At 45.0% G+C, this 21,337-nt stretch overlaps 1 pseudogene across 1 annotated transcript in view; it reads left to right on the top strand.

The window, feature by feature from the left end:
• Positions 1 to 1,577: 1,577 nt before the first annotated feature.
• LOC309685815 (maltase-glucoamylase-like) overlaps positions 1,578 to 21,337 on the top strand; it is a 46,667-nt pseudogene continuing 26,907 nt past the window's right edge. Inside the window, exons 1-4 of the transcript in view lie at positions 1,578 to 1,661; positions 15,155 to 15,279; positions 17,100 to 17,188; positions 19,626 to 19,675. The product of the transcript in view is annotated as a maltase-glucoamylase-like (transcript). The remainder of the gene's footprint in view (positions 1,662 to 15,154; positions 15,280 to 17,099; positions 17,189 to 19,625; positions 19,676 to 21,337) is intronic.

The following is a 21,337-nucleotide window of genomic DNA, read 5'->3' as shown; positions in this document are numbered from 1 at the left end:
GAAGATCACTTAGTTCCCACCCCCCTGGTCCTGGGCAAGGGCACCTCCATGTACACCATGTTGCTCAAAGCCCTGTCCAACCTGGCCTTGAACATTTCTGGGGATGGGGCATCAAAAACCTCTCTGGGCAACCTTTTCCAGTAAAGAATTTCTTAATAATATCTAATCTAAATCTATGCACCTTCAATTTAAAATTATTACCCTTTGTCTTATGGCTGCACTCGCTGATAAAGAGTCCTTCCAACTTTCCTGTAGGCCCCCTTTAGGTACTGACAGACTGCTGTAAGGTCCCCACAGAACAAGAGTGGTTGGAAGCGATGTCTGGAGTTCATCGAGTCCAACCCCTTTCCAGAGCAGGTTCAGCTACAGAAGATTGCACAGGACGGTGTCTAGGAGGGTTTTGAATGTCTCCAGAGTCAGAGACTCCCCCACCTCTCTGGGCAGCCTGTGCCAGTGCTCTGACACCCTCAAAACAAAGAAGTTGCTCCTCATGTTTTGGTGGAACTCCCTAGCCTGCAAGACTATGATCTAATCGGCATTGCGGAGACATGGTGAGACTGTAGTGTTAGAATGGATGGGTACAGGCCCTTAAGGAAGGACAAGCAGGGGAGACAAGGAGGGGGTGTCACCCTCTATGTCAAGGACCAGCTGGAGTGCATGGAGCTCTGCCTGGGGAAGGATAAGGAGCCAACCGAGAGCTTATAGGTCAAGATTTAAGGGAGGACACGGAGAGGTGATATTACAGGGGGGTTCTGCAAGAGGCCACCTGAGCCGGAAGACCGAGTGGATAAGGTCCTCTATAGAACATGAGGAGCAGCCTCATGTTCACAAGCCCTGGTCCTCAGAGGGAACTTCAGCCACCCCAATATCTGTTGGAAGGACAGCACACCAGCGCACAGGCAAATCAGGAGGTTCCTGGAACGCATTGACAATAACATCCTTCTCCAAGTGACAGAGGAGCCAAAAAAGAGAGGTTCCATGCTGGACTTTGTTCTCACCAACAGAGAGGGGCCAGTGGGGAATGTCATGGTCAAGGGCAGCCTTGGCTGCAGTGACCTTGAGATGGCAGAGTCTGAGATCTTTAAGGTGGCGAGGAGAGCGCACAGTAAGCACGCTACCCTGGACTTCAGGAGAGCAGACTTTGGCCTCTTCAGGGATCTGCTTGCTGGAGTACAGTGGGACAAAGCCCTGGAAGGAAGAGGGGCTCAAGAAAGTTGGCTAATATCCAAGGGCTACCTCTGCCACGCTCAGGAGCGATGCATGCCACCAAAGAGGAAGCCAGGCAGAGACACCAGTAAACCTGTGCAGATGACCAAGGAGCTCCTGCTCAATCTCAAAGAGAAAAAGGAAGCCTACAGAGGGTGGAAGCAAGGACAGGTAGTGTGGGAGGAAACAGGGAAATTGTCCGTGCAGCCAGGGATCAGGTTAGCAAAGCTAAAGCCCAGGTGGAGGTGAATCTGGCCAGGGGCATCAGGGGCAACAAGAAAGCCTTCTATAGGTATGTCGGTGACAGAAGGAAGACGAGGGAACATGTGGGCCCACTCGGGAAGGAAAGGGGAGACCTGGTCACCTGGGACATGGAGAAGGCTGAGATACTCAACGACGTCTTTGCCTCCGTCTTCCCTGGAAAGGGCTCTAGTACTGGCGTTGTCCTCTCCCAGGCACTTCCCAGCCCTTCCCAGCCCTCCCCAGCTCTGCCCACCACCCCTGCCCTCTCCCCAGGACAGCCCAGACCAGCAGCCCAGTCTGGGCTGGCCCCACAGCACTGCCCGCCACAGGCTGATGCAGAGCTCTGGGCACTCACCGCACAGCCCCAGCTCCTCCCAAGGGCACAGCAGCTCCTGGGGGGTAGACAAGGAGGTCAGCCTGCCCATCAGCCCCAGGGCTCATGCTGGCGCCGAGGGAAGGAGGAAAAAGAGGCTGGTCACTCTCTGCCTCTCCGGAATTCATATTGTGCGTGATCCCCAGCCCTGACTGAATTTGCCCCCTTCTCTCCCCAGGCAGCCCCACGCCCCAGGACAGCACAGCAGTCCTGGCCCTGGAGTTCCCTCAGGCAGCTCCTGCGTCTCCCCAGTCTCCCCTCCCTGTGCCTGCTGAGTCACTCATGACTCCCTCGGCACTGCAGAGTCCTTGTGTGTGGACACAGTGATTCAGGGCTTTATTTTGGTGGACTTCACCTTTGAGGCTGTTTCACCTTCTGAGTCTCCATCCATTCTAGCCCGAGGGCACGTGTTGAGTCCCTAATCCCGCCTCTCCTCCCCCTTCCAATGCATTTCCAGAATGTCTAGTATATGCCATCAGTCCTGTCATGCGTGAAGAAGACTGAGAAGATAATGGGAGCTCATGGACCATCTCCCATGCCATTGGATATGAAGAAGAGCGCTTTCAAATCCAGAACGTTTGGTGCAGTGGAACCCAAGAGTACCATGAGCTTAGCTCCAAAAAATTGAGAAAACAAGGAGAAGACACACCTTGAATTGAACATGTTTTTGGAAGGAACTTTGGAGGAATAGCCCATCCTTCAGGCACTGCACTTGGGAGATGCCCTTTTATTGAAGAGCAATTATCTAACAGGCCACACCTGACACAGTGTTGTGCAAGGATCAGACACAGTAGGATGGAGCCTCAAGACAAGCAGCGTAAACTGAGAAAATTATCTATAAGCAGGATTATCACAAGAGAAAAAAGAAGACTCACGACCTAAGATAAACTGTGGGCAATGTGCAGAGAAGGGGAGGCAGGTTAGTGTCGGTGAAACACTTTCCATTGAGCCTGTTTCTGTAGGGCATCCTTGAGCTCCTGGTTCCTCATGCTGTAGATGAGGGGGTTCACTGCTGGAGGCACCACCGAGTACAAAAAGGACACCAACAGGTCCAGGGATGGGGAGGAGATGGAGTAGGGCTTCAGGTAGGCAAATATGCCAGTGCTGACAAACAGGGAGACCACGGCCAGGTGAGGGAGGCACGTGGAAAAGGCTTTGTGCCGTCCCTGCTCCGAGGGGATCCTCAGCACTGCCCCGAAGATCTGCACATAGGACAGCACAATGAAAACAAAACACCCAAAGACTAAACAGGCACTAATCACAAGAAGCCCAACTTCCCTGAAGTAGTCTGAATGTGAGCAGGAGATTTTGAGGATGTGGGGGATTTCACAGAAGAACTGGTCCAGGGCATTGCCCTGGCAGAGGGGCAGTGAAAATGTATTGGCTGTGTGCAGCACAGCATAAAGAAACCCACTGCCCCAGACAGCTGCTGCCATGCGGACACAAGCTCTGCTGCCCAGGAGGGTCCCGTAGTGCAGTGGATGGCAGATGGCAAAGTAGCGATCATAGGCCATGACTGTGAGGAGGAAATACTCTGCTGATATAAAGACGAGAAAGAAAAAGACCTGCGCAGTACATCCTGCATAGGAGATGGCCCTGGTGTCCCACAGGGAATTGGCCATGGCTTTGGGGAGAGTGGTGGATATGGAGCCCAAGTCTATGAGAGAGAGGTTGAGGAGGAAGAGGTACATGGGGGTGTGGAGGCGGTGGTCGCAGGCGATGGCGGTGATGATGAGGCCGTTTCCCAGGAGGGCAGCCAGGTAGATGCCCAGGAAGAGCCAGAAGGTCAAGAGCTGCAGTTCCCGTGTGTCTGCGAATGCCAGGAGGAGGAAGTAGGTGATGGAGCTGCCATTGGACATTTGCTGCCTCTGAGCATTGGGCACTGTCCAAAAAAGAAAAGGCAGTTCAAAGATAGTGAAGACTTTTCTAAGAAAAAAAACTGCTCTGTATCTCTCTGAAGCTTCAGAGACTGCCTTTCGCTTTTAAAGACGATCTTTGGCACGTCCCTCATTTAAACTCTGCTTTGTGATGGCTGAGGGCGCCCCAGGGATCAGAAAACTCTGCTGTGAGCTCTGGAGGGGTCAGTCATACCCTGCAGAAATAGGCAAATAGGAACATGGCGTGATCTCAGATTAATCAACTCATAATGTCAAAGAGATTTTCACAGAATCATAGAATCATAGAATTGCTGAGGTGTGAAGGGATCTTTAAGATCATCAAATCCAACCATTAACCTTCCCTGACAAAACCACTTCTAAAGCATGTCCCCAAGTACCACAGCTACCCCTTATTAAAAAGTTCCAGAGGTGGTGAATCCACCACCTCCCTGGGAAGCCTATTCCAATGTTTAATAGCACATTCAGTGAAAAAGTGTTTCCTAATATTCAATCTAAACTTCCCCTGACATAACTTAAACCCATTTCCTCTCGTCCTATCACTTGTCACCACGGAGAAGAGGTCAGCCCCCACCTCTCTACAACCTCCTTTCAGGTAGTTGTAGAGGGTGATAAGGTCTCCCCTCAGCCTCCTCTTCTGCAGGCTGAACAACCCCAGTTCCCTCAGTCGTTCCTCATAAGATTTGTCCTCCAGACCCTTCTGTATTTTCAGCATTGTTTCTCCCCGTCCACCTGACTGCAGAGCACAGCTGTGGAGATTTTGTTTTGTTTGTACTGTTCTTGTTTCCCCAATGCTCCCAAGGAGTGTTTTATGGCAGAAATTGTTGGACTTTCTGCCGTACTCCATGTGAAGCCTTGTGGGTTCTGAGAGGCCGAGGGGCTGTCCCTTAGTGTGGGCTGAGGGCAGTCGGTCTGTCCAGCAGCCCTGCTCTCAGCTGCCCTGTGCTGGCACCTCTTGGAGCTGGATGATGATGGACTCAGCTGTTCCCCTGAGAAGGAACTGGCCACTGCTGGGACCAGAGGAATGCAGTTTCCCTGTGCCACACTCCAAACCCCTCAGCCCGTCTCATTGTACCTGAGGAGTATCTCAGCCCTCCCCTCCCAGACAGGGACACAGAGGACTCCCTGCAGCTGCCTGCGCCAAGACGCCCGGCAGCATTGCCATGACCTGAGCACTGAGGGGTGTCCTCCATGGGGCTGCTGGATAACACAGAGATGCCACAGGAACGCTGTGCCCATCTGGAGAGCAGCCTGCAGCCTAGCACGAGCCCCTCCGAGAAGGAGTTGAATGTCCTATGGGTGGGGTGTCTGGAAGGGAGAATTGGGTCATTTGTTTTGCCCTGAGCCCACAGATTATGAGGGGACTGTATGGACGTATCGTCATGGCAGGAGCCAGAGGGTTGGTCTGTTAACTGCAGCTTAGCCCCAGCCCTCATCCCAGCAAGTCAAGTGCTGACAAGAAGGGGAGCAGACAGAGGAGGGGAAAACTGGAGAAACGCCCCAGTGCTGCTGCTGAGGGCGTCAGAAAGGGACAGGCGGTCGGGGATTGAGTCATTTCCCCTCTGCAAGGGTGAGGCCGCTGGGCAGGTGCCCCATGGCCATCAGGGCAGAGGCTGGGCTGGGTAGGAGAGGAGAGCAGGGGGTGGCTCCGGGGAAGGCGTCTGCCCTGAAGGGGCTGGACGGGAGGTGCCGGAATCCCCCCTGCCCGGGCATTTCTCTGTCCCCATGTCTCCTCACTGCCAGTGCTCCCAGAGCCCATCCCACACTGTGTCCAGCTCTGGCCCGCAGACCCCTCCTGTCAGCCGGGAACTGCCCAGGGGCATCTCGGGGTGTGCAGGGGGCTCAGGAGCAGCTCAGACAAGTGCTAACGAGAAATGGGGTCTCCATGCCTGCTCCAGAAATGAGAAATCCATTCCCACCTCTCACTGCCCACCCAGCCAGCCAAGAGGGGGCATTTCCAAGCACAGACTCCTTCCCTTTCAGTGAAATGCAGCCCTGATGTCCTTCTTTAGAAGGACCCTCTGCAAATGTCCTGGGGGTGATGGGGAGCTGGGAACAGCCCTGACCCACACAGGTGCCTCTCCACAGCAGAAGGCATCTGCCTTGCTGGCAGTCACTCCTTCCACCCACAGCTTCTCCCCACAGCGCTGTGGGAGCTCCCCGGGCAGGTGAAGAGCTGACCCTGGCAGGCGGTGGAGTCCCTGCCCTGGCACAAATCCCCCTGTGTGCAGGGACCCTGCTGGCAAGTACAGCCCTCCCACCCCTGCCTGCACACCCCTACGCACACCTCCACAGCCATCCCCGGCAGAAGGCAGCTCTCAGGCTCTGTCCCTCTCACCGGGCAGCAGGGAAGCCCTGCTCTGGAGCACATCCTCCTCCTCTACAGCACAGAACTGAGAGAGTCCTCCTACACAGATCCCAGCCGCTGTCAGATGGAGCAGCTTGATGAGATCCCTCCAGGAATTGGAGCTGCATTGCCCGGCATCCAGAGACTTACCACGCAGAGGGCGTTGAAGATTCCTGCCCCATTGAGCTCTCAGCACCCCCCACTCCTAACTGCCTTTAAGCTCTCTCTGCCTCACAGGTCTCCTCTCCCTGCCTGCAGGCCCTGCTCCTGGACAGAGCTGTCTCTCTGCAGCGCTGCCCGCTTGCCAGGAGCTCCCTCCGCCCCAGCAGCCCGGCCCAGATCAGCAGCAGAGCACCAGCCCACGGTGGCACTGCCTCTGTCCCCTCTGGGCTCCCTGGAGGTGTCCCTGGGTCTCCAGGGGAACCTGCTGGGAAACAGGATAAAGTCATCACTTGTTTTCCTCCCTCAGCTGGGGAGAAACACTTCTGTCCAGGAGTTTCAATTCTCAATCAGAGGCAAGTTGAGGTCCAAGAATACCTTTTTTTCTTTTTTTATTAGACAGGATACCACAACAATGCCAGGGAGCAATCTCCTTTTCCTGTTTAGAGGGAAAAGATTCTGATGAGCCAATGGAGACTTCTCAGCCTGGGTTTGTAATCCCTGGTGAGTCAAGAGGTGTTAGCTCCATCCCATGCCCACCACAAACCCCTAGGAGGTTGCATTCTTCTGGCCTCACTTCACAAGGGCACAAAAGCGGCTCCTGCATGTGAGCTCCTGGTCTCAGCTCTCCTGTGAAGTAATGGAGAGGGAGGGCAGGAGGAAGATGTTCGGACACAGACACCTGGAGACTTCTTTGGTGGCAGGGGTGAACAAGAGGCATGCTGAGAACTGCCAGCTCTGGTGGAGCAATTCAGAGAGAAGGGGCAGCATCTGGGGGCATCTTGGTGGAGGCTGGTGGGAAAACCCTTTGGCCAACTTCAATGACACAAGGTGTCCACGTGGAGGACAAGTGCCCCTGTAACTCTTCCTTCTGCCCAGGGCAGCCCCTAGAGGGATTCAGCTGACCAAATGGAGTCACGTGGCACAGGCAGAGCTCAGTCTCTCTCTTTCTCTTCTCCATCAGCTGTCTTTTCCACATGTCCCTGGAGTATGATGGCATTTGTCTCACGTGCATCCCTTCATTGCCTGACCTAATTCAGGGCAACTGAACCTCAATTTAGTTTACAGATTCCGTCCTGGAATGCTCGAGGAGGTGCCAGGGCTCTCCAGCACAATTGCATGCGCCTGACAGGGACAGCAGAGGTCCTGTACAGGAGCCCCGTCCCCACCCAGACTGGCTGTGTGACAGGCATCACCCAGAGCATCTCAGACAGAGTGGGTGCCTTTGGGCCAGTGACTGAATCTCACCACTGCAGTGGCACAAGCTCTATCCCTTTTTCTCTTCCATAAAAATTGGCCAGCACCTGAACAGCAAGCACATCACACCAGGATCTCCTCTCGTGTTCCTTCACTCTCAAACTATGCTGGTTCTTCTCTCCTGATTTTTTCAGCCATCCCCTTGACAATACAATCATGGATCAGGCCAATGATTTTCACAGTGAGCCTGAATCACAGCATGTCCACACCAAGGACATTTGCAACATCATCTTGTTCATCTTGAGACCAACTTCATCCCCACCGCAGAGCTTGCTCCCTTTGTGTGCACCTCATTTCTTCTTCACACTGCCATCTGCCATCCACTCCAGCATGTCTCTGCTCTGAAGCAAAGCCTTTGCACAGCTGAGGTCTTGGGGCCTTGGAAGCAGGTTTCCCTCTTGTGAGTCTGCGCTCAGCCCAAGTGTGCCAGAGCTGAGGTGCTGCAGCCCAGCCATGCCCCAGGGCCTTCAGCCTGGGCACAGAGAGAAGGGTCTGGAGCTGTGTGTGCCATCTCTTCATTCCACTTGGAGGGAAGAAGAGCTGAGGGGTGTTCGGACATCTGCCACGACGGGGGTGCTGTGATGCGTGGGTACAGGATGATCAGGAGGGCAGAACTTTTTAGAGAGGCTTGCCCTCGTTGTGAAGGACCTGCTTAGATTTGTGGAGCTCCTCTAGGTGATAACTCCTTTGTGTAAGGGTCAGAAAAGAGACTAGCGAGGGTTACATTGTCGTGGGAGACAATGAACCTATTTATATCACCTTGTGAACTTTAATTGCCCTGGCATTCACTGGAAGGGGACCACAACTGCATGCAAACTGTCCTGGAGGCTTCTCGAGAATATTGATCAAGACACAGCTAAGGATCCCAGTTTCTATAGCACAGCTGCCAGATTGGCCAACAACAGTAATACTCATCTGCACCTGTTAATTTCAAAGAAGGTAGAGCTGGACATGGATGTGACAAGAATGTCAGCTTTGGCTATCGTGTCCATGAAATAGTGGGGTCTGCCCTCCCAAAGGGAAGGAGAATAGAAGAGTGTAGGTCTAGACCTCGGAGGAGCTAGTCTTAGTCTTGTGACTTTAGGTGGGGAGCCTATGTGACCAGCACAGAAGGGCAGCAGAGCAGAGCTCAGTATACCTCATCTGCAAGGACAGCATCTGTCAAGTAGGAGAGTGTAGTCATACCAATAGTCAGAAAAAACAAGCCCATCTGTCAGGAGAGGAGCTTGGGGAAACAGGAAATTCATGGGGAAGCTCCATAGAGAAAATGAAGCATGCAAGATGTGGATGCACGTGTTAAAACAAAGGAAGAATTCAGAAATACAGTTGGTTTTAGAAAAGTCACAGGTCCTATAGAGCTGACAGTTGCACGGAAGTTCACGGGCACAAGCATGAGCTGTCACTGCTCCAGGAACTTTTAAAGAAGAACTGAACATAATGTGCGGCCGCTGTTGAATTCAGTAAGAGCATGTGTAAATAGATCTGAGATTTTCTGTGTTCTCTTCTCTCCTCCTTCTTCACCAGCAAGGTCTCCCAGTTCCATGTGCCTAAGAGGCAAAACCCCATGCAAAAGCCAGCAGTGGATGGAGATCAAGTCTGGGGGTACTTAGCTAAGGCCAAGCCTTAGTAGTCCATTGGAGCAGATGGGATGAATCTAAAGATGTTGGGAGAGCAGCCCAATGTCAGAAGAGGGCTGCTGTGATACATTTTGGAAGGTCATCATGACTGAAGAATCCACATGCATTGTAGGGAAGTCACAGGCATTGGCAAAGCCTCAGAAAACCACAGTGCTGGCAGGAAGGAAGCAGGCACAGGCGTAGGAGTGTGTAGCTGGGGTGGGGATGGCCAAGGGCCTTGGTGGGTCTTTGACACCCCAACAGAACTGAGACCCTTGTCTGCTTAGCTATGGCTTCTGTCTCTTTCACTGTGCGCCATTAGAGGACACCAGATTCTGACAGCTCTGGTGCATTTTTTCTCCTCGCCTGCCCTCCACAGAGCCTGGGACGTGCACTGCTGCTGATCTGCACCTGGTGTTACACAGTCCCACATTGCATTGCCCCCAGGAAGTGCCCAGAGTATTTGGACAATTTGGAAGAGGCAAAGGATACGCCTCGACAGGGGATGGGGCTCTGGGCTTGACCACTCTGCTTGGTGAAGCGCATCAAGGGCTTTCACAGGGGTCTTCACCTTTAAATTTCCTCCTGTACCAAGTGCCTTCAACTTCCTGCTTTACCAGTCCCCAGAGACAGATGCTTTGTCTGCTCCTTCCCTCCATGGTCTCTTCAGTGAGGGATGTCAGCAGGGCCTGCTAACACCCTCAGAAACCTGCAGGTTTGCTTCTTTTACTTCTTCAGAAGCTTGGGCACTCTTTCAGGAGCTGCAGTTCAGGAACTCGGCACCAGAGGGCTCATTCCCACACAAAACACCCGAAGGAACCAAGTCTGGACGTAGTTTTCCTTTAGTCTTCAGTTCTGATGTGGCTTATTAGAGAGATTTCAGGCGTGCAGTCACAGTGAAAAGATGTCAAAGCAGAGAGACAAAGGGAATAAAATGTTTGATTTTAACTAGCCAGTTTTGCATTAATGCCAATGCATTTGGCTTAGAGGAATGTCTTCAAGTAGACTCTGCACCATCTAGACCGACATGGATGGACTGGCACAGGCCCTGCAACATCCCTTGCAGGAGGAACCCCCCTCTGCTAGGCTGATGCATGCATCCAAGATGCAAACCTCTGCAGCGCCCACTTGTCACAGGCCTCCAGGCAGAGGGTGACTCATTCCCCATGACCCTCCAAGCCTGCATCAGCTCTTTTTGCTTTTGCTCCCCAGCCCTGAAACTCTCCAGCCCATGGGAGCTTTGGCTTTGGCACCCTCCCTCCATGCAGGGCCAAGGGTTCTCAATTCCTCCTTGGCAGCTGCCCCTGCTTCCACCTCCTGCCGGCTGCCTTTGGGCCCTGGCGCTCACTCACTTTACACCAGCAGCCTCCTCAGAGGGGTGTTTCTCTTCATGGCTATTCAGATAGACCATTCCTGTCCTTGGAGGAGGCTGTCCTGCACGGCCTATCAGATTTCCTGAGCTCCTTCACCCTTCAGAGCTGCTTCCCAGGGCACCGCTTGTATCAGTCTCCCAAGCACGTTAAAGTGTTCTCCTCTGCAGTCCGCCCATCTGTGCTCCGCTGCTGGCCTTCCTCACTCCTCTTTGGCACCTGGGACCCCACTATTTCCAGGTCATGACAGCCAAGGCTCACACTGATGATCACATCCTGACCAGCTCTTCCTTGTTGGCCAGGACCAGGGCCAGGTGAGCATCACCCTTCCTGGCCCACCTGGCAGCTCTATTAAGAAGTCATCCCAAGATCCTCCAGACTGTTGGCACCCTGTTGCTTTGCCTGGCCAGTGAATTCCAGGACACTTACAGGTCCCCATGGGAACCTGCTCATGAACCTGGAGACTTCTCCGGGTTGTTGTGGGAAGAGGTTTTCTTCCTCCTCTCCCTGATCAAGGAGTGGATAACTGCCAAGACAGTGTCACCTGGACTGACTTTTCCTCCCATCCTCTCTCACACCAGCTACCTCAACATGTTGCCCATCTCGTCGAGGCGCTCCATAGATCTGAGCTGCTCCTTCACACAGGGGGCATCCCCCCATCCTCATCCTCCCTGCCCCTCCCTCCAGCAGAGCCTCTACCCTTCCATTGCAGCACCCCAGCTCAGAAAACTGCCCCACCTGATCTCATTTCACCCCAAAACATCACCATGCTGTGACAAGACATGGGGCTCCTCCTGGCAGTGCACATTTGGGCTGCAGCCCCTCAGCTGTGGCACCAAGTTTCAGCGCAGGGAAACCTGAGCGCTGGTGCTGACCCGAAAACGCATTGTGCACCGAGCAGTTGGTGCTGCGCTGCACTCGGCTGCACGTACGGCATGGCCTTCACACCTGCGCTGTGCTGCACAGGGCTTGTGGCCGCAGGACAACCTCAGCAGTGTATTGGCACACAAGAGCCTGCAGGCAGGTCCCACTCTGTACTGGACAAAAAGCCTCCTGCATGGCCTGGCCTGTCTGCAACGCTGCAGCAAGAAGTTCTCATGAAAACATCGTTGCTGTTTAACTGCAGAGATGAGGAATAGTGTTGTTTCCTTGTAGGAAACTCCTACGGTAGCTTGACTGACCAAAACAGGAGACTGTCTTCTATGGAGGGGGTCTGCATGGTTTGCTGCATTCAGTGCAAAGCCCATTCTCTGCGACACCTCCTGGGGTTCGTACCTTCTAAAGGAAACAAGATTGCCTCTGTGATATTGCCCTCACTGACAGCAGCTTGAAAGATCCCCTATGGAATCTGAGTTCCTTTTTTACTGGGATCATCACAGCCCAGAACCTCCTGGAGAAAACCACTGTCTCAGCACCCTTGGATGCAAACCTTCTGGTCCCACGGACTGGTAAGGGTGGAGTTGGCTCAAGAACACCTGGCTTAGTCCCCATCCTCTGCAGATTGTTCTAGGTGAATCTGCTTTGCAAGGGGAGTTGGACTAGATGATCCCCAAAGGTCCCTTCCAAACCCCTACCATTCTGTGCTTCTCCTCAAGAGTCCTGCCTCAAAGCCCAGAGGCTTTGGAGACCTCGCCGGTGGTAACTGAGGCAAAGAGGACATTAAGTACCTCAGATCTAACTGCACCCACTCTTAATGAATTCAGCAGTGGTCCTACTTTAAATTTTTTTCTTCTGTAACTGTTCCTAAAGAACCAAAAGCTCATCTTGCTGCCATGGAATTCCTTTTTCACAGAATCACAGAATCATGGAATGTTCAGAGTTGGAAGGGACCTCTAGAGATCATCTAGTCCAACTCCCCTGCTAAAGCAGGATTGCCTAGAGCACATTACTCAGGACTGCATCCAGGCGGGTCTTGAAAATCTCCAGAGAAGGAGACTCCACAGCCTCCCTGGGCAGCCTGGGCCAGTGCTCTGTCACCCTCACTGTAAATAAGTTTTTCCGTGTATTTGAACGGAACTTCCTGTGTTCTAACTTGTGCCCATTGCCCCTCGTCCTGTCACTGGGAACCATTGAAAAGAGCCTGGCTCCATCCTCCTTCAACCCACCCTTTAGATACTTGTACACCATAATAAGGTCTCCCCTCAGCCTTCTCTTCTCCAGGCTAAAGAGTCCCAGCGCTCTCAGCCTTTCCTCATAAGGCAGATGCTCCAAGCCCTTAATCATCTTAGTTGCCCTTCGCTGGACTCTCTCCAGCAGTTCCCTGTCCCTCTTGAACTGGGGAGCCCAGAACTGGACACAGCACTCCAGTTGTGGCCTCACCAGTGCAGAGTAGAGGGGGAGAATGACCTCCCTCGACCGACTGGCCACACTCTTCCCTATGCAGCCCAGGATTCCATTGGCCTTTCTGGCTACAAGGGCACATTGCTGGGCCATGGATAATTTACTGTCTACCACAACCCCCAGATCCTTCTCCTCTGAGCTACTTCCCAGCAGGTCCACCCCTAACCTATACTGGTGCCTAGCATTCTTCCTCCCCAGGTGCAGGACCTTGCACTTGCTTTTGTTGAACCTCATTAGGTTCTTCTCTGCCCAGCTCTCCAGCCTGTCCAGGTCGCGCTGGATGGCAGCACAGCCCTCTGGGGTGTCACCCACCCCACCCAGTTTGGTATCATCAGCAAACTTGTGGAGGATATACTCTGTCCCCTCATCCAGGTCATTAATGAATATATTAAACAAAATTGCACCGAGTATTGACCCCTGGGGGACACCACTGGTTACAGGTCCCCAACGAGACTCTGTGCCGCTGATCACAACCTTCTGAGTTCTGTCCTGACGAAATAAGGCAAAATCTTCAGATGAAATAATAAGACGAAATCTTCAGATGAAACAATAAGACGAAATCTTGAGATGAAATAATAAGACAAAATCTTCAGATAAAACAATAACACAAAATCTTGAGATGAAATAATAAGATGAAATCTTAAGATGAAACAATAAGACGAAATCTTGAGATGAAACAATAAGACAAAATCTTGAGATGAAATAATAAGACGAAATCTTCAGATAAAACAATAACACAAAATCTTGAGATGAAATAATAAGATGAAATCTTAAGATGAAACAATAAGACGAAATCTTAAGATGAAATAAGATGAAATTTTAAGACGATGAAATAATAAGATGAAATCTTGAGATGAAATAATAAGACGAAATCTTCAGATGAAATAATAAGACGAAATCTTAAGACGAAATAAGACGAAATCTTCAGATGAAATAATAAGATGAAATCTTAAGACGAAATAATAAGACGAAATCTTAAGACGAAATAATAAGACGAAATCTTCAGATGAAATAATAAGATGAAATCTTGAGATGAAATAATAAGACGAAATCTTAAGACGAAATCTTAAGACGAAATAATAAGACGAAATCTTCAGATGAAATAATAAGACGAAATCTTGAGACGAAATAATAAGACGAAATCTTCAGACGAAATAATAAGACGAAATCTTCAGATGAAATAATAAGACGAAATCTTAAGACGAAACAATAAGACGAAATCTTCAGACGAAATAATAAGACGAAATCTTAAGACGAAATAATAAGACGAAATCCTAAGACGAAACAATAAGACGAAATCTTAAGACGAAATAAGACGAAATCTTAAGACGAAACAATAAGACGAAATCTTGAGATGAAACAATAAGATGAAATCTTAAGATGAAACAATAAGATGAAATCTTGAGATGAAATAATAAGATGAAATCTTAAGATGAAATCTTAAGATGAAACAATAAGACGAAATCTTAAGATGATGAAATAATAAGACAAAATCTTAAGATGAAATAATAAGACAAAATCTTCAGATGAAACCATAAGACGAAATCTTAAGATGAAATAAGATGAAATTTTAAGACGATGAAATAATAAGACGAAATCTTAACACGAAATAATAAGAAGAAATCTTCAGATGAAACAATAAGACGAAATCTTAAGGTGAAATAATAAGGCGAAATCTTAAGATTAAATAATAAGATGAAATTTTAAGACGATGAAATAATAAGATGAAATCTTAAGATGAAACAATAAGACAAAATCTTAAGGTGAAACAATAAGACGAAATCTTAAGATGATGAAATAATAAGACGAAATCTTAAGGTGAAACAATAAGACGAAATCTTAAGGTGAAACAATAAGACGAAATCTTAAGATGATGAAATAATAAGACGAAATCTTAAGGTGAAACAATAAGACGAAATCTTAAGATGATGAAATAATAAGACGAAATCTTAAGGTGAAACAATAAGACGAAATCTTAAGGTGAAACAATAAGACGAAATCTTAAGATGATGAAATAATAAGACGAAATCTTAAGGTGAAACAATAAGACGAAATCTTAAGGTGAAACAATAAGACGAAATCTTAAGATGATGAAATAATAAGACGAAATCTTAAGATGATGAAATAATAAGACGAAATCTTAAGATGAAATAATAAGACGAAATCTTAAGGTGAAACAATAAGACGAAATCTGCTCTACGGAGGTTTGACTTTGCCGACCACAGGCAGCGGAACTGAAACCTCTGACTAAGAGGAAGACCGGAGCAGAATGAATCCCAAACCTCAGGATTTAAGGCAGCGGCAAATAACGTAATCCCATTCCTCTTCTTTCTTTCCCTCTTAATCAGGGCGCAAATCTCTGGCTGAGAAAGCAGTGGGTAGAGCTGAACCTTCCCGCAGCCAAAATGGGGCTTCACTTGAGAGGAGGTTACATCTTCCCTTTCCAGCGGCCGGCCACCACCACGGTGGCGAGGTAAATCTCCGCGCGGCACGCCTACGGAACGCGGTTCCAAAACTGAAGTCGAGGGCAGCTGCTTGTTGGGGAAGGAAGGGGGGGGGGGGTGAAAAAAAAAAAAAAAAGTCGAATTATTAATCGTTCTTATCAGCACTACTATTATCAGGCGAATAGTTTTGGTTTTTTTTTGGAATTACGGATTTTCGTTATTAGCGGTGAGGTCCGTAGGAGGTTATCACGTTACAGCAATACCCGATCTGCAGCAGTAGGGGCGTTGTCGGGTAACGTTTCATGTGTGACGGTGGCGCCTCAGGAATTTGGGATGTCAGCACCACGGCCAGCGACGAAAGAGGGCTTTGGGGTTGGTTTGGGGTTTTGGGGTTTGTTTGGGGTTTTTGGGTGGTTTGGGGTTTTTGGTTTGATTGGGGTTTTTGGGTTGTTTGGGGTTTTGGGGTTGTTTGGGGTTTTGGGTTTGTTTGGGGTTTTGGGTTGTTTGGGGTTTTGGGGTTGTTTGGGGTTTTGGGGTTGTTTGGGGTTTTGGGGTTGTTTGGGGTTTTTTTGGTTTGTTTGGGGTTTTTTTTGTTTCTTTTGTTTTGTTTTCTTTGTTTGTTTGTTTGTTTGTTTTTGTTTTGGTTTTTTTTTGTGTTGTTGTGGTTTTTTGTTGGCTTTTTGTTGGCTTTTTGTTGTTTTTTTTTTTTTTTGTTGGTCTTTTGTTGGTCTTTTGTTGGTCTTTTGTTGGTCTTGTCTTGGTCTTGTCTTGGTCTTGTCTTGGTCTTGTGTTGGTCTTGTGTTGGTCTTGTGTTGGTCTTTTGTTGGTCTTTTGTTGGTCTTTTGTTGGTCTTTTGTTGTGTTTTGTTGTTGGTTTGGTTTGGTTTTTCTGGTTTTGTTTGGTTTTTTGTTGTTGTTGTTGTTGTTGTTGTTTTTTGTTGTGTTTTGTTGTGTTTTGTTTTGGTTTGGTTTGGTTTAGTTTTTTCTGGTTTTGTTTGGTTTTTTTGTTTGGTTTTTGTTTTGTTGTTGTGTTTTGTTGTGTTTTGTTGTGTTTTGTTGTGTTTTGTTGTGTTTTGTTGTGTTTTGTTGTGTTTTTTTCTGGTTTTGTTGTGTTTTTTTCTGGTTTTGTTTGTTTTTTGTTTTGTTTTGGTTTGGTTGGTTGGTTTTGTTTTTTTTTTTTTTGTTTTGGTTTGGTTGGTTGGTTTTGTTTTTGTTGTTTTGTTTTGTTTTGGTTTGGTTTCTTTTGATTTGGATTGTTTTGGTTTGTTTTGTTTTTTTTTTTTGTTTTTTGTTTTTTGTTTTTTGGTTTGGTTTGGTTTCTTTCATTTTGGTTTGTTTTGTTTTGTTTTGGTTTTTTTTGGTTTTGTTTGGTTTTTTTTGTTTGTGTTTTTTTTGTTGTTTGGTTTTGTTTTGGTTTGGTTTTGTTTTGTTTTTTTTTTTTTTTTGTTTTGTTTGTTTGTTTTGTTTTTTGTTATTTTTTTCGGTTTTGGTTTGGGTTTTTTTTGTTGTTTTTTGTTTTGTTTTGGTTTCTTTTGTTTTGTTTTGTTTTGTTTCGGTTTGGTTTTGTTTTTGTTTTGTTTTGTTTTGTTTTTTCCTTTTTTTTTTTTTTTTTTTTAAATTTATTTTAATCTCACCGTGGATTTCAGCCCGTCGCACGAAAGGCGTTGAACGTCAAAACCTTGGACAGCCAAGGATTGACGCAAGACAACTCTCAACGCTTTGAAACCCCGTTGGATGCCATACCCTTAACGTGAACATTAAAGACTGCCGAAATATTCATTATACATCTAAAATCACGGGGTTGAGTTTGTTGGTTTTTTTTGGTTTTTTTTTTTTTTTTTTTCCTACAGCCGTAAGAATCCGATGGGACTCATCATTGCGCTGGATGACAACAACGAGGCAGTCGGGGAACTATTCTGGGATGACGGAGAATCGACAGGTGAGCCTGCGTGGGTTGTCGTAGCAAATTACCCACAGCGACCGAAATATTAAAATTTGAAAATTAATTTAAAAATAAAAATAAAAAAAAAAACAATTTTTTTTTTTTTTGGGGGGGGGGGGAAATGAAATGTTTTAAATTTTAAAAAAAGATAAACATTTGAAATGCGTAAGAGGCTATTACTACTTTCCCCACCGTCGAGTGGAACAACAACAAAAAAAAAGGCGGTCGTCCGAATTTTTTTGAATTTTCTTTTTCTTGTTCGGATTTGGCGAAGCGTAAAGCCGCCGCCAAGCGGGAAACCACACTGGCACAACTGACGTTCTTTCTGTTGTGCGCCCCAAAGTGTTTCCACGGGTACAAGAACGCACACAACCCGTAGTTCACGAGAAGGTTCGGTTCAAAGTTCACGAGAAGGTTCGGTTCAAAGTTCACGAGAAGGTTCAGTTCAAAGTTCACGAGAAGGTTCGGTTCAAAGTTCACGAGAAGGTTCGGTTCAAAGTTCACGAGAAGGTTCGGTTCAAGACGAAAAAACTCGTGCGGTTACTGAACGCTTCAGATTTAATTGAATTCTCTGGGAAATCGGCAGAAATGCCGTTAACTCAAAAGTCGGGGTACCGAACCCCAAATTTAAGGCGTTTGGTTACCACAGTGCCTCCGCAAATCCGACGAGATAACACCCCGTTGTCTTTTCCCCCCCTTTCGCTTTTCGTTAATGGCTGTTGGAAAACTTATTATTTTTTTGGGGGGGATATAATAATCAGGCGAAAGCCCCACAACTTCGTGCCGTGAACGGGGATCGGGACTACTCAACTCCCAAGTTTTTTTTTTTTTTTTCTATCAAACATTTTCCCTCCTTTTAATTTTTTTATTATTTTTTAAAGGAAAAAAAAAAAGGTCAGCGCAGGTACTAAGGCCACGAAATGAATTCAACCCAAGTTAATAAAAAAAAAAAAACAAACCCCCAAAAACGTGAATTTTAGGCCAAATTTGTTTTCTTTATGGTGAAAAACGAATGCCTTCGGAATACAGCTGCGCCTGAGAAAAGCAGAGGTAATTCCCGAGCGAGGGGAAAAATTCCCGAGCGAGGGAAAGCAACAAAACACTCCGATTTTTTTTTTTTTTTTTTAATTTGCATTTTGAGGTGAAGGTATTTTTGGGGAATGAAGGACCTCGAGTTTTCTAAAATCTTTTTAAGGCTTCGGGGGAGGCACCCGAATAACTCCTTCAATCCTCCGGCTGCTTTTTGAAGCCTTCGTCCAACGTTCAACGCGTCTTTTCTCGAAAAGGCGGGAAAGAGGTTTAAACGGTTATTCCGAAAGGGTTTTTTTTTTTTTAATTTTTTTTGTGTTTTTTGTTTTTTTTTGTTTTTTTTTGGAAGACGTTGTATAAACCACTCCAACTTGTACTGAAAGCGGAAGATTTTTGCGTTATTATTACTATATTATTAGTAGTATATCGCTACTATATTATCACTCTATTGCCACTATATTATTATGGGATGGCGGCGGTTGTTACTTTCAGCGGATGGAATTTCTCTCTATATTCGCAAACAGCTGTAATACGAAGAGCGAAGGGCTTTGTTTTCTGGGATGTTCCTCTTAATGCTACTGAATTTCAGGCGGACCTGAAATTCTCTAATCCGTATCTTTTTGTCTCCCATTCACGAGAAACTTTTTTTTAAAAAAAAAAAAAATAAAAATAAAGGGGGGGAAATATTTAAGCTTTGTTTAGCTCTACGGCCGTAAAACGTAGGTTAAAGAGGAGAAGTTTCTTAGAGAGCAGCACAAGTCAAAATATTAAAATACAGCAAAAATCTGGACTAAACCGGCCCCTATTTGGCCTGAATATCGATTTTTTTTTTATTATTATTATTCTTATTATATTATAAATCAAAAGAAATTCGCGTAACGAAATGGGCGGGTCAGTCCGCTTTCCGCCACCCCCCAGCCGCAAACAACGTCACGACTCGCTAGGCGACTTGTGAACTTGCCAAAGACTACGCCGCCAAAAATGGGGATTTTTAAGGAAAACAGAGAAATATCGGTCGATTCGGCAAACGATTGGAAGTTTTTTCTTCAAAAAATTATTGGGATTTCGTAAATTGTTGCAGTTTGTCCCGCAGCCGTCCGGGGGAGGGGGTAACTTTCAAAGGTAAGCGTAATGATGATGATGATAATAATAATAATAATAATGATGATGATGATAATAATAATAATAACAATGATGATGAGAATAATGATAATAATAATAATGATAATAATGATAATAATAATAATGATGATAATAATGATAATAATGATAATAATGATGATGATGATGATGATAATAATAATAATTAGCGCTTTTTTTTTTTTTTTTTTTGGTCTTTTCGCTTTCCTTTTCTAATGCTGTCTCACTCCGCCCCGCGACTGAAATGTCTTTCTCCGCATTTTAGGTACTGTTGAGAAGAAAACCTACATTTTCTATAATTTCAAAGTTTCCAATGTAAGTATCCCGGTTTTTAAAGGATCTAATTTTAATTCCAATTTTTAGTCGGTAACACTTCCTATGGATATTCCTCCCCCCACTATTTTCCTAAAACGATTACTGAAATATGAATTATTTGGTCAAGTTTAAGAGGTGCCATTTCAAAGTCTTGTCACTCGACCAAGATGGAAATATGACATTTGTCTTCTCTTCCCCTAATTATTTTTAATAGCTTTTAATTTCCCTCCCCGGCCTTTGGCACAGCTCGAGAGGTCGGACTCACCCGCTGTTAGTAAACGTAACGGAACAGAGCGCGGCTTTTCCGGCTCGAGAAAAGCGCCCGTGTTGAACGCGTACGTGTGTTACCCGCCGAAGGCAGAAACGTATACAACGCGCAGAAAAACGCATATGTTATGCAATGTGCATTATGCGTTATCCAATATAGAATATGGAGTATACAATAGACAATATGCAATATACAACATACAATATATAATATACAACGTATAATATACAATGTATAATATATAATATATAATATATTTTATGATAAAGATATAATATATAATAATAATTGTATATTACTATATGATATTATGCATCATTATATAATATGTATTATGTATTTATAATATATACTTATTTAATATAATTATGTTAAATATAATTTTAATTATATATTTATAATTAGATACAATATATAATATATACTATATATTGTACAATATTGTATATATACTATTGCATATTGTATATTATACATATAGAATGTGTATAATATTATATATGTATAATATTATATATGTATAATATACAATACACAATAGACAATATATAATATATAATATACATTATACATTATAAAATACATAACATATAACACATAACATATAACATATAACATATAATATAATACATAATACATAATACATAACATATAACACATAACGTATAACACATAACGTATAACACATAACGTATAACATATAACATATAATATAATACATAATACATAATACATAACGTATAACACATAACGTATAACACATAACGTATAACACATAACGTATAACATATAACATATAATATAATACATAATACATAATACATAATACATAATACATAATACTACATAATATATAATATATAATATATAATATATAATATATAATATATAATATATAATATACATTATACAATATACAATACATAACATATAACACATAGCATATAACATATAATATAATACATAATACATAATACAACATAATATATAATATATAATATAAAATTTTATATTATATATTATATAATATAAAATATATAATATAAAATATATAATATATAATATAAAATATATAATATAAAATATATAATATAAAATATAAAATATATAATATAAAATATATAATATATAATATAAAATATAAAATATAAAATATATAATATAAAATATATAATATATAATATATAATATATAATATAAAATATATAATATAAAATATAAAATATATAATATATAATATAAAATATATAATATAAAATATAAAATATAAAATATAAAATATAAAATATAAAATATAAAATATAAAATATATAATATATAATATATAATATACATTATACAATATATAATATAAAATATACATTATACAATATACAATACATAACATATAACAT

The sequence above is a fragment of the Vanellus vanellus genome (assembly GCF_965231255.1).
Source record: "Vanellus vanellus genome assembly, contig: HAP1_SCAFFOLD_532, whole genome shotgun sequence".
In the NCBI taxonomy this organism is placed as follows: domain Eukaryota; kingdom Metazoa; phylum Chordata; class Aves; order Charadriiformes; family Charadriidae; genus Vanellus; species Vanellus vanellus.
This window is presented reverse-complemented; position numbering and strand designations above follow the sequence as displayed.